The 11,194-nt window shown below is 43.4% G+C and overlaps 1 protein-coding gene across 1 annotated transcript in view; it reads right to left on the reverse strand.

Moving 5' to 3' along the window:
• The window catches only part of RAB14 (RAB14, member RAS oncogene family), a 28,878-nt gene extending 18,525 nt beyond the window's left edge, over positions 1-10,353 (reverse strand). The window contains exon 1 of the mRNA XM_051842487.2: positions 10,221-10,353. The gene's annotated coding sequence lies outside the window, so the exon portion shown is untranslated. The remainder of the gene's footprint in view (positions 1-10,220) is intronic.
• Between the last annotated feature and the right edge of the window lie 841 nt (positions 10,354-11,194).

An 11,194-nucleotide genomic window follows, 5' to 3' on the forward strand; every position in this document is an offset into this window, starting at 1 on the left:
TACCCCTCTCTTTCAAATAAATAAATCTTTTGTAAAAAATTAGATTGAAATGGGGCCAGCGCTGTTGCACAGTAGGTTAAGCCTCCACCTACAATGCCAGCATCCCATATCAGAGCGCTGGTTCATGTCCTGGCTGCTCCACTTCTGATCTAGCTCCCTGCTAATATGTCTGAGAAAGCAGCAGAAGATGGCCCAGGTGCTTGGGCCCCTGAAACTATGTGGGACACCCGTAAAAAGGCCCTGGCTCCTGGCTTCGGCCTGGTCCAGTCTTGGCCTTGTGGCCATTTGGGCAGTTAACCAGCAGATGGTAGATTGATCTCTCTCTCTCTCTCTCTCTCTCTCTCTCTGTATCTATGCCTTTCAAATAAACAAATAAATCTATTTAAAAAAAAAAAAAAAGCCAAGCCAAAATAAATGAAGAAAATTAGATTGAAGCACATCAAATTGTTGATTCTACAGACTTTTTAAAAAGGTTAATTATTATTGGCAATTTCACATGGTTTAACCTAAGACTTGCAGATTAACAATGCATCAAATGCCTATTAAGTAGCTGCAAGAGCTGAGAGAAAAAACACCGTAAAACTGTACTTCTTGGGGCTGGCGTTGTGGCACAGCAGTTAAGCGGCCACCTGCAACACCAACATCTCATATGAGCATCAGTTCAAGTTCTGGCTGTTCCACTCTGATCCAGGTCACTGCTAATGCACCTGGGAAAGCAGCGGAGTACTTGTGCCCTGGGAACCCATATGGAAGACCCGAATGGAGTCTCAAGCTCCTCCCGGCTTTGGCCTGGCCCAGCTCTGGCTGCTGCAGCCATTTGGAGAAAAAAACAGAAGATGGAAGGCCATTCTCTCCCTCTATCTGTAACTCTATCTTTAAAATAAACTATATGTTTTTGTAAAATTTGAATGCTCATGTGTTTAAAAGATCACAGCCCATTCCTTACCCTCCTATAGATTTAATAAATAATTTTAATTTCTCTCCTACTTTAAGTAGCTTAAAGAAAAAAAAAAAAAAGCTCCAGCGATCAGCACTGCAACACACAGTTAAGGAACCGCCTGCAACACTGGCATCCTATTTGGGAGTATCAACTCAACTGCTGGCTGCTACTTTGATCCAGCTTCCTGCTAATGTGCATGGGAAAGCAGTGGATAATCACCCAAGTAGTTGGATCCCTGCCACCCATATGGGAGACCCAAATGAAGTTCTAGGCTCATGACTTCAGCCTGGCGCAGCCTTGGCTGTTGTAGCTGGCTGGGGAAAGAACCAGCAGATGGAAGATACCATTCAATTTCTCTCTCCCTCTTTATCTTTCAAATAAATAAATAATCTTTTAAGAAAAGTTCCAATTTATTTAAATGGATGCATTATATGTGTCAGACATTGCGTTAGGTGCCAGAGAAATAAAGGATGAATTCTAACACTGAGAAGAACTTGCAATCAAATTTATTCTCAAAGCAGTTTTCAGCTTATCACAAGACTCGCATACATACATGTATAAAGATTTGATCCTATCTTTAAAAATCTTATTTACAATATTTTACGTTTTTTACTGTTTTGGTAAATGTCACATTACACAACCAAGACATATGATAGGATGAGATTCATTTACTGAAATACTGTATACCATATTTCAAATAACATTTCTATATAATTGGAAAAATTCAATCTTTAGAAAGAATAAACACTTAAAATAGGTGATTATGGTTATCTGGGAAGAGGAAGTTATTATTAAATAATCATTTTGCAACAGTCTTTCAGCTGCAGTACATATTATGTTCAGCAAAAGTAGATGCCTTGCTACTCATGCCTTGGCATGTTGCAGCAGGTTTATAATCAGTCTTCTACATCACAGAAAACTCCTTTGACCAGTTCTCTGAGGAAAGGAAGTTTTTCTGGCTAGATTAAATCTGATTCTAAACATCACAATTTTATTCATTTTTCTAGATACTAGGGACTCAAAACCCAAGAATGAACTTGGTTATCAGGCTAAAATTGATCTTTCAACAGGTCTCTGAACCAGAAGACAAAACATAAGGAAAAATAATAATCTCTTACATTAAATACATTTAAAGGTTATTAACTTCCTAACTGCATTCTTCTATACTCTTTCTTTCTAATTAATTTTTAAATCCTCTTCTATTCTTTCTCCTTTCAAATATGGGCACTTAATCACATTTAAATTACTGTTTTGTGCTGTTCCCCTCAATTCTCCTATTTCCTTTCTCTCTTCTAACTAAAGGTTGTAACTATGCATACTTTCTTTCCTTCTACTTTATTATGTAAAAATTACGGCTTCTAACAATCCCAATTTCAACATCAAACACTCTAAAAGCTAATCGTGAAATTTTGCACATAATTCTAGTTGTTAATTTAGTGTCCTTGCTAACTTATCACACAGAGCACCAATCTACTGATAACTAATTTTGAAAATGATTTTTTAAATTATGAGCATTGAAACAGAACTATTTCCAAAATTAAAAAAAAAAAAAAAAGATCAGGGCATTTGGCAAAGTGGTAAGGACACACTTGGGATGCAAATATCCCATACTGGAGCACCTGTTACCCAGCTCCACTCAATTCCAGCTTCCCACTAATACGCACACTGGGAGGCAGCAGGGACGCCTCTCCCTTGTTCTCTTTCTCATAAATAAAAATAAAAAACAAATGATCACTATTTCAGACTGAATACCAGCACTTTGTCTCTATCTAACCACACAATTTTCTGACTGAAATTTCTTAAAGAATGTCAAATAAAAACCCTAAAAACAGAGTTAAAGGACAACTCAAATTTACTAATTTCAGTAGACAAGGCAGGAAATATCTAATGCTCTAGTCACCAGCACTCCTAACATGCCCTCCCTTTCTTATTCTAAGATAAGATACTAGCTAGGTCCAACTACTAGTATACTGGGGCCACACTGGCACAGTAGGTTAAACATCTGCCTGCAGCGCCAGCATCCCATTGGGGCACTGGTTTGAGTCCCAGCTGCTCCACTTCCAATCTAGCTCCCTGCTGATGGCCTGGAAAAGCAGAAGGTGGCCCAAGCGCTTGGGTCTCTGCACATGCTTGGGAGACCCGGAAAAAGTTCTTGACTCCTGGCTCTGGATTGGCCCAGCTCTGGCCGTTGCAGCCATTTGGGGAGTGAACCAGCAGATGGAAAACCTCTCTCTGTGTCTTGCCTTCTATCTGTAACTCTTGCCTCTCAAGTAAATAAATAAATCTTAAGTAAGCAAATACTAGTATAGTCCCATAGTTTATTGATACATTGTCAAAATTATGTATTTGGATAACTACATTCAAGGGGCCCCTTTTAAAAGGACTTCTCAAACTCATTTCTTGACCCACTGTTACAGTGAGAAATATATTTTTACCTAGCTTGAGAAGGAAAAAAAGGTTACTATTCAAGGATGCTTTTGCTTTACTTACTTAGATAAATTAAAGGTCAAAAGCAGGGGAAGCAAGAAATGTTGACCTAGTTCAAACACTGAAAACACAAGTCCATTCAAAAATCAAAATCTCCTCTGATTTAAACAAAAAAGCCTTAGTAAAATTCTGTAATTTATGTACAACTACCAATGCTATTAAAATATAGTTTCTTGTATATTTTATTTTATTTAAGATTTTTTTATTTACTTGAAAGTTAGAGTTATACAGAGAAAGGAGAGGCAGAGAAAGAGAGAGGTCTTCCATCTGCTGGTTCACTCCCCAGATGGCTACAATGGCCAGAGCTGCGCCGATGCAAAGCCAGGAGCCAGGAGCTTCTTCCGGGTCTCCCACATGGGTGCAGGGGCCCAAGGACTTGGGCCATCTTCTACTGCTTTCCCAGGCCATAGCAGAGAGCTGGATCAGAAGTGGAGCAGCGGGGACTAGAACTGGCACCCATATAGGATGCCAGCACTTCAGGCCAGGGCATTAACCCCCACGCCACAGCGGCGGTCCCTCTTGTATATTTTTCTAAAAACCACTTGGCTAAATTACACATGCAGATATTATCTCCTTTAATGCCTTTGATTTCTTTTTTAAAAAGAGTAGTTATTTCAAACAATAGGCATCATCAAATACAAGATAATCAATTTGTAAATAAGACAACTGTTATAGTTACCATTTATTGGGCATTTAACATATACAAGACAAGGTGCTAAATAAATGCAATTTTATTTAAATCTTACAACTAGTCTTAGAAAATAATATTAACTTCATTTTACAAATGAGAAAATACTCTCAGTAGGTAAGAGACATGCTAAGGTCACATCTATATTGAACCTAGGATGTTCTGACCACAAGGACTCCTCTTAAACACTACACCATCCTGCCTCCACCTCTATGGTCTGAGAGGTACCGTGAACCTCTCTCTATAGCAGTGCTTTAAGACACAGATCTTTTTTTAGTTCCACTCAGTGATTTCTATTACAACATTCTGAATAAGAAGTGTTAAATAATTACATTCAGAGGATGCATTGTGATCAGAATTTATAGATATGGGTTAATGTTAATACTAGTAGTAATAATAACTTAAAACGTTTTTCTCTACAGAAATGTTTCTTGAGGCATATGGATGCCAGTTCCAGATCTGGCTACTTGGCTTCTGATGCAGCTCATGCACTTGAGAAAGTTTCCTAAGATGGCCCAAGTACTTGGGCCTGCCACCCACAGAAGAGACCTGGTTAGTTCCTGGCTCCTGGTTTTGGTTCTGCCCAGCCCTGGCTATTCGGAGAGTAAAACAGTGGGTGGAAGATCTCTTTCTCTGTCTCTCCTTCTCTCTCTGTATATATGCCTTTCAAATAAATAAATCTTTTTAAAAAGGAAAAGTAAATATAAATCATGCAATTATTTGCACTATTTTCCCTATACTGTTTTATGTAATCCCCACAACTCTGCAATTTTCACTGCATCCATACAAGAATGGCAAATAACTGAGGTTTAAGAACTCACAAATTTTGCCAGAATTACAAAGTTAGTAAATGGCAGAGCCAGAATTTGAATCTAAGCCTGATTACAAAGAGCATGATTTTCCCTAAGGTAGTTTATTTGCATTTGCAGGGGCAGGCACTGTAGCACAGTGGGGTAAGCCACATTAGAGTGCTGATTCAGGCCCTGGTTACTCTGTACTTCCCATTCAGTTTCCTGCCAACGTGCCTGGGAGGCAGCACATGATGACTCTGGTACTTGGGTTCCCCACACTGAAGATCAGGATGGAGTTCCTGGCTCCTGGCTTTGCCCTGGCCTAACTACAGCTGCTGATGGGCATTTGGGAAGTGAACCAGCAGATCTGTCTCTCCCTCTATCACTCTGCCTTTCAAATAAATAAATCTTTAAAACGACACCAAAAAAAAGAAAAAAAAGAGTGATAAAAGCAAAAAATAAAATTTCAAGAAGAAAAACTATACTAAGATTCGAATGGTAACAGCATTACTATCAACACATGTAAAATTCAGCTCTGAGGGTGCTGTAGCTCAGCCAGTAAAGCCACCCTTTGTGACTCCCCTACTGCAGTGCTGGTTGAGTCCCGGCTACTCCACTCCCCACAGATCCAGCTTCCTGTTAATGAGCCTGGGAAAGCAGAGATGCTGGCCCAACCCATAGGAATTCCTGGCTCCTGGCTTCAATCTGGCCCAGCCTTGACTGTTACAGGCATTTGGGGAATGAACCAATGGATAGAAGACTGGTCTTTCCCTGTCACCTGACTTTTCAAATAAATAAATAAATCTTTCTTTCTTTAAAAAAAATTAGCTATAAATTTGCTGGATATCAAGAGAAATGTTTACTAGCGGCATATTTAACACTAACTGTACCCAAGTGACCCCTTTTAAATATTAACCATGTTTAACATTGCTTTAACAAAGGACTTCTCAACTTCATCTTCTGAATGTGAAACATACCACTGCTAAAGGTGAGAAGTGTACTTCAAAATGGGGTATGCCATCACCCCTAAAACTCTGCAACATGTTTTTTCACTTAACAAAATCACAGATATATTTCCAGGCCAATATACTTACAGCTAAATGGTCACTAAATATATATTAAACATATCATCATTGTGTCAAGAACAGAACATGCATCTCCATTTACTAGACACCTTCCCAAATAAGATACGGACATACAAGTCAATGCCCAGTTTTAAAATATACAGGTACAGTTACGAAGGCAGACACTTTCGTATGCATTACTTGAAGAATTCTGAAATTCCAAAACATTTCTGGAAAGTAACTGGCATATTTAAAAATAATCCAAGCTAGATACAAGGAGTTGGGCACAGTGATTGAGATGCTTGTTGGGGCACCCCATCCCATCCTGGAGTGCCTGGGTTTGAGTCCCAGTTATGCTTCCATTTCAGCACAGCCTTGGCCATAGCAGATGATGACTCAGTTCACTACTGTCCCCTGAAACATCTGGACTAAATTCTTGCCTCTCAGCTTTGGCCTGACCCAATCTCCACCATTACAGGCATTTGGGGAGCAAACTAGTGGATGGGAGTGATCTCTCCCACATGCTGGCTCGCTCTAATTGAAAAAAAAAAAAAAAATCCAAATTATCTTCTCACTCAAAAATACATTTTAAGTATTCTATAGAAATGCAAAAGCTTCAGTCCACCAGGCCACAGGTGTAAGTGCATTTAATGTACCATTATTAAAGCAAGGAACTAGAAATAATCTACACTCTAATCAAGAAGGAAATGACTGAATAAAGTAATCTATACTATGAAATAATTTGCATCTAGTTTAAAAACCATTTAGTTGGGGCCAGCACTGTGGCATAGCAAGTAATCCACTGCCTGCAGTGCCGGCATCCCATATGGGTGCCAGTTTGAGTCCTGGCTGCTCCACTTACAATCCAGCTCTCTGCTATGGCCTGCAAAGCAGAAGATGTCCCAAGTCCTTGGGCACATGCACCCGCGTGGGAGAACGGGAAGAAGATCCTGGCTCCTGCTTCAGATTGGCGCAGCTCCAGCACCAACTGGGGAGTGAACAAGTGGAGGGAAGACCTCTCTCTCTCTTTCTCTCTCTCCTCTCTCTGTGTAACTCTGAATTTCAAATAAATGAATAAATCTTAAAAAAAAAAAAAAACATTCAGTTCTAAATGCATTAACCTGGGAAATACATCCCTGATTCTGATATGAAAAAGGATGCTGCAGTGTTTTACAGAACAGCATACAATTTCCAAATACACATACATTCAATCCTGTATGTATATAACACGGAAAAACACGCATTAAATGGTGAAAACTGAATGCATGGGCTGAGAGTAAAAAAAAGAGGGCAATTATTAACTATATACATCTTTATACTGACTTAATATAATGAACAAGTACTATATTCACTTGGCAGTATGTTCTAAAATAACAGGTATAGGAAATAAAGGGTCAGTAAATATTTAAAGAGCATTTGTATATATAATTCCAATATGCAAACTGGATTAATAATAATGAAAGAAAAACAAAAACTCCCACTCATAACATTTCCAACGTATTTCCCCATTTACCAATGATATAGGTTAATCATATGATTTGGCCTCAAAATAAAAAACCAACACCCAATAATAGAGGATGGTTTTTTTTTTTTTTAGTTCTTTTATAGTTTAACTCACGTTGACAATATAGTAATGATCAAAATGACAATGTCATCTCTGCCTTCATGGAAGGCCAAGAACAGAGCATTCTGATTTGTTTACAAGCCCACTGAAATGGAATGACACTTCATTTGTCAGACAAACATAAAACTTTGGCAGTCCATCTAACAATCTGATTTAATCAAAATGAGTGGTCAATTTCCTTTCCTCAACCATAGTAGTCTCTGAAAATAACCCACTCACTAGCAAAACATTTAATGCCATACTTTTATATAAATTAATAATGTAGATAAGAAAAAGTGACTAAACTGCTTAATGTGTCAAGAGAAAAAAATCTTGCAGTTAATTATGCTGGTGTGCTATGAATAGGAAACCAAAGTACTTCTACATTGCACCTCTGTTCACAGAAGAAAAACATTTAATGACAATCCCCTCCTGCCACAAAAAAACCTGCACTTACCACTAGAGTTAAAAGGATTAGTAAACAGTGAGAAGTTTAGTGATGAGATCTGCTTCAAAATAATTTGGCAGGGAAGAGAAAGGTTTATAAAAATGAAGAATGATTATTGTTAACATTGGCTGGTGTGTATCTAAGACTCAGTAAATTATTTTATTTACGCTTAAAACTACCTAAAATAAAGTTTTTTTAAAAAATAGGTACAGTATCTCTAACATGTATTTGTACATTGTTTCTATCCATGCCTAGCATTTTTAGATATTTAAAAAAGTAAATCACTCAATAGTTTACTGTTTCAACCAAAAGTTTACTCCAATAGTACAATATTTTACTAAGATTATGCAAAAGTATTTGATATTGATAAAAATCTGTACGATCTGTAAGAACACTAAATTCTGTGCAAAATTAAGTATGAACAAATACAACCCTTAACATGAAAAATACAAAAACTTTTTAAAATGTAGCTTTAATTCCAAGAATTTCGTAACTGCTATTCGAATGTGAAGATTTTACATCTGACAACAGCCATGTATTGAGTGTCCCCAGCTACTTTATAACCTCTAACCCTAACAGTTCATTTTACAAACAAATAAGGATGCCAGGTCAGAAAGGTGACAGAGCAGTGGTCATATGCTATCAGACGGAGAGCTAGGATTAAAATCCAAGTCTAATTCTTGAGCTCTCCAAAGCCATGCCTCTCAATCAACAGATATTAAATACCCAGCATGGGCGTGGTACTTCCCAGGCATTACCTATATGCCATGCAATGTCTAACTAGCATTTAATCCTCACAGCAACTCTAAGATGCAGGACTACCACCCCTTTATAGGTAAGGACAGAGTCTCAGAGGTTAAGTAACTTGCCTAAGGTCTCCTAACGAACTAGGAAGTGGCAGTACTGGAGTGGGAACCCCAAGACTCCCAAACGCTAAACCACTACATGCCTCAAGACATGACCAAGTAAAATCACCTCAGCAGAACTCAGAAGAAAAATGGCTGGAAAGGCACAGGGGAAACAGGTTGAAGGCGGGCTCACTGGACTTGAGGTTACCTTGTCCTCAGTAAGCACGTGTAAACACAAGGCAGCCGGGACAGTAATGCGGGGAGCAGTGAACTTCGCAGGAGTTGCCGTCTGCGCCCTGACACTCCCCGTGGGCCCCCGGCACGGCACCTGCCCACTTCTCACACGTCAAATGGAACTCCTGCCTCTCTGCTCCGGGACTGAGAATGACGGTTTCTGACAGCGTCGCGACTGCCAGAGCTTCGGGTCATCAAGAAGCAATCAGCTATCAGCCAATGCAAACAGAGGGGAAAAAACGGGAAAGGAGTTCTGGCTATACCTAAAGTGCCCGTTGTCTGGAGCCCCCGCCGGACTTTGCGTGCAGCTCAGAAAGCAGCAGCCAGTGTGGGGAGAAGCCGGTGTGCAGAGGCCACCATGAGCCACAGCACAACTACAGGCCTCAGTTTCCTCGCCCCTAAAACGGTGACAACTTAGCTCCAAGGCGCGTGTGTGCGCGGACAGGCTCCTACGTCCGTGCCCCGCACACAGCGGCGAGCACGCCCTCCACGCACTCCTGTCCGTTTCTTTCCTTAAATTCCAGACATGCCACAACTCTCTCCCTCGCTCACGACGTCTAGACACGAGGCGTGTTCAGGGCCTCGCAGGGGCTCCCCAACACCCGTGCTTTCGCACGCACACCCCCCCCAGCCCCCGACCGCGACCCCAGCCACAGGCGGGTTCCCCCACGTCGACAAGGGCACCGGCGCCGGCCCACGATGCCAGCGGCAACGCGAGCGGCTGCCTTTTGTACTCGCGGCTCGCCGCGGCCTACCCCGGAGGGGCACTCGGCGTCCGGGGCTGGGGGCGGCGCGGCGCGCGGGGGTAAACACCGCGGGGGCGGCCCCGCAGCGGGGCCCGCGGGAGACGCGCCTCCGGCCAGCCGGGCCGCGGTGGCGGGGCAGGCGAGGCCCGCAGCCCTCGGGCCGGCCAGCAGCGCTGGGGACACCTCCGCCTCCGCGCGGGGGTCCTGTCAGGCCGGCGCCGCCGACTCCAGGACTCGCCGCGGCCTGGCAGGGCCTGGCCCGGGGCACCGCCCGCCAGCGGCCCTGCTCGCCGCCGTCCCCACCCTCGCCCCTCGGAAGGGCCGGGCCAGCAGGCCTTGGCCGGACGGACACTGCGGAAGGCCTGGGTTACCTGGGGGGTTGCTGGTAGCTGGGCAGCTTTCCGGGCGGGAGGGGGGCGTCAGGACGAGGAAGAGGAGTGCGGCCGCAGCGCGAGTCGGGGCGGGCGCGGTCGGCCGAGGCCCCGGCAGGCAGGCGGGCTGGCCAAGGGGTGCAGACGCGCCAGCGGCAGCAGCGGTGGCAGCGGCGACTGCCCCTGAGGCTCCCTCAAGATCTTCCTCGGGTTGGTCCAAGATGGCGGCGCTCCCTGCACAGGGTTTCCTGTCACCCTCGCAATGGGCCGGACCACAAAAGAAGGGGGGGAAGGTGCGCGCGCAGCTGCGGAGCCCGGAAGAGGGTGGCCGAGGCGGGTCCGGTAGCCACGCCCCTTCCCCAGGCTTCCCCTCTGGACTCGTCGCGCCGGCGCCGAGGCCCGCCCCGCTGGCTCTCGTGCTCGGAGGGGCCGGGGACCGCGCGTGGGCGCAAGCGCAGTGGCGAGCCCTCGCCTCCTGGGGAAGTTACTTGCGCAGGTTCGTGCGGACCTGGTGGCGTGCGTCTTTGGAGGCTTGGCTTGGTCTTGAAGACTTTTTTGTTTTTTAATTATTTTTAATGCCAGCAGCTTTTCGTTACTGGCACCTTACTGTAAACTGGCCAGTGTTCTGAGGACTTACTGCTTTCCCTCAAAATGTGTTTATTGGACCTCAGGAGGCACATGCCACGTTTTTATCTGGCCGCACTGAGGCTCGGGTTGATGAGCTCGCTGCGCTGTTTCACCTCTGTTTCTCTTAACCTTGCTTTGCGGGTGCCTTTGACAGGGAAAGGGAAGCGCATTGATCACAGTCTCTCCACCACCTCCCGGATCCACCTTGGCCCACCAGTATCACTGCTCCGAAAAGCTGAACACGCCTCAGTTCAAGGCCACGTTTCTTAGACTCTGGGCACTTTGGCTTTGTGTGTTGTAGATATTTATTTCCATATTTATACTTAATTTATGTTTTACAACTCCAG

This window comes from Oryctolagus cuniculus, chromosome 1 (genome assembly GCF_964237555.1).
Source record: "Oryctolagus cuniculus chromosome 1, mOryCun1.1, whole genome shotgun sequence".
Classification (NCBI taxonomy): domain Eukaryota; kingdom Metazoa; phylum Chordata; class Mammalia; order Lagomorpha; family Leporidae; genus Oryctolagus; species Oryctolagus cuniculus.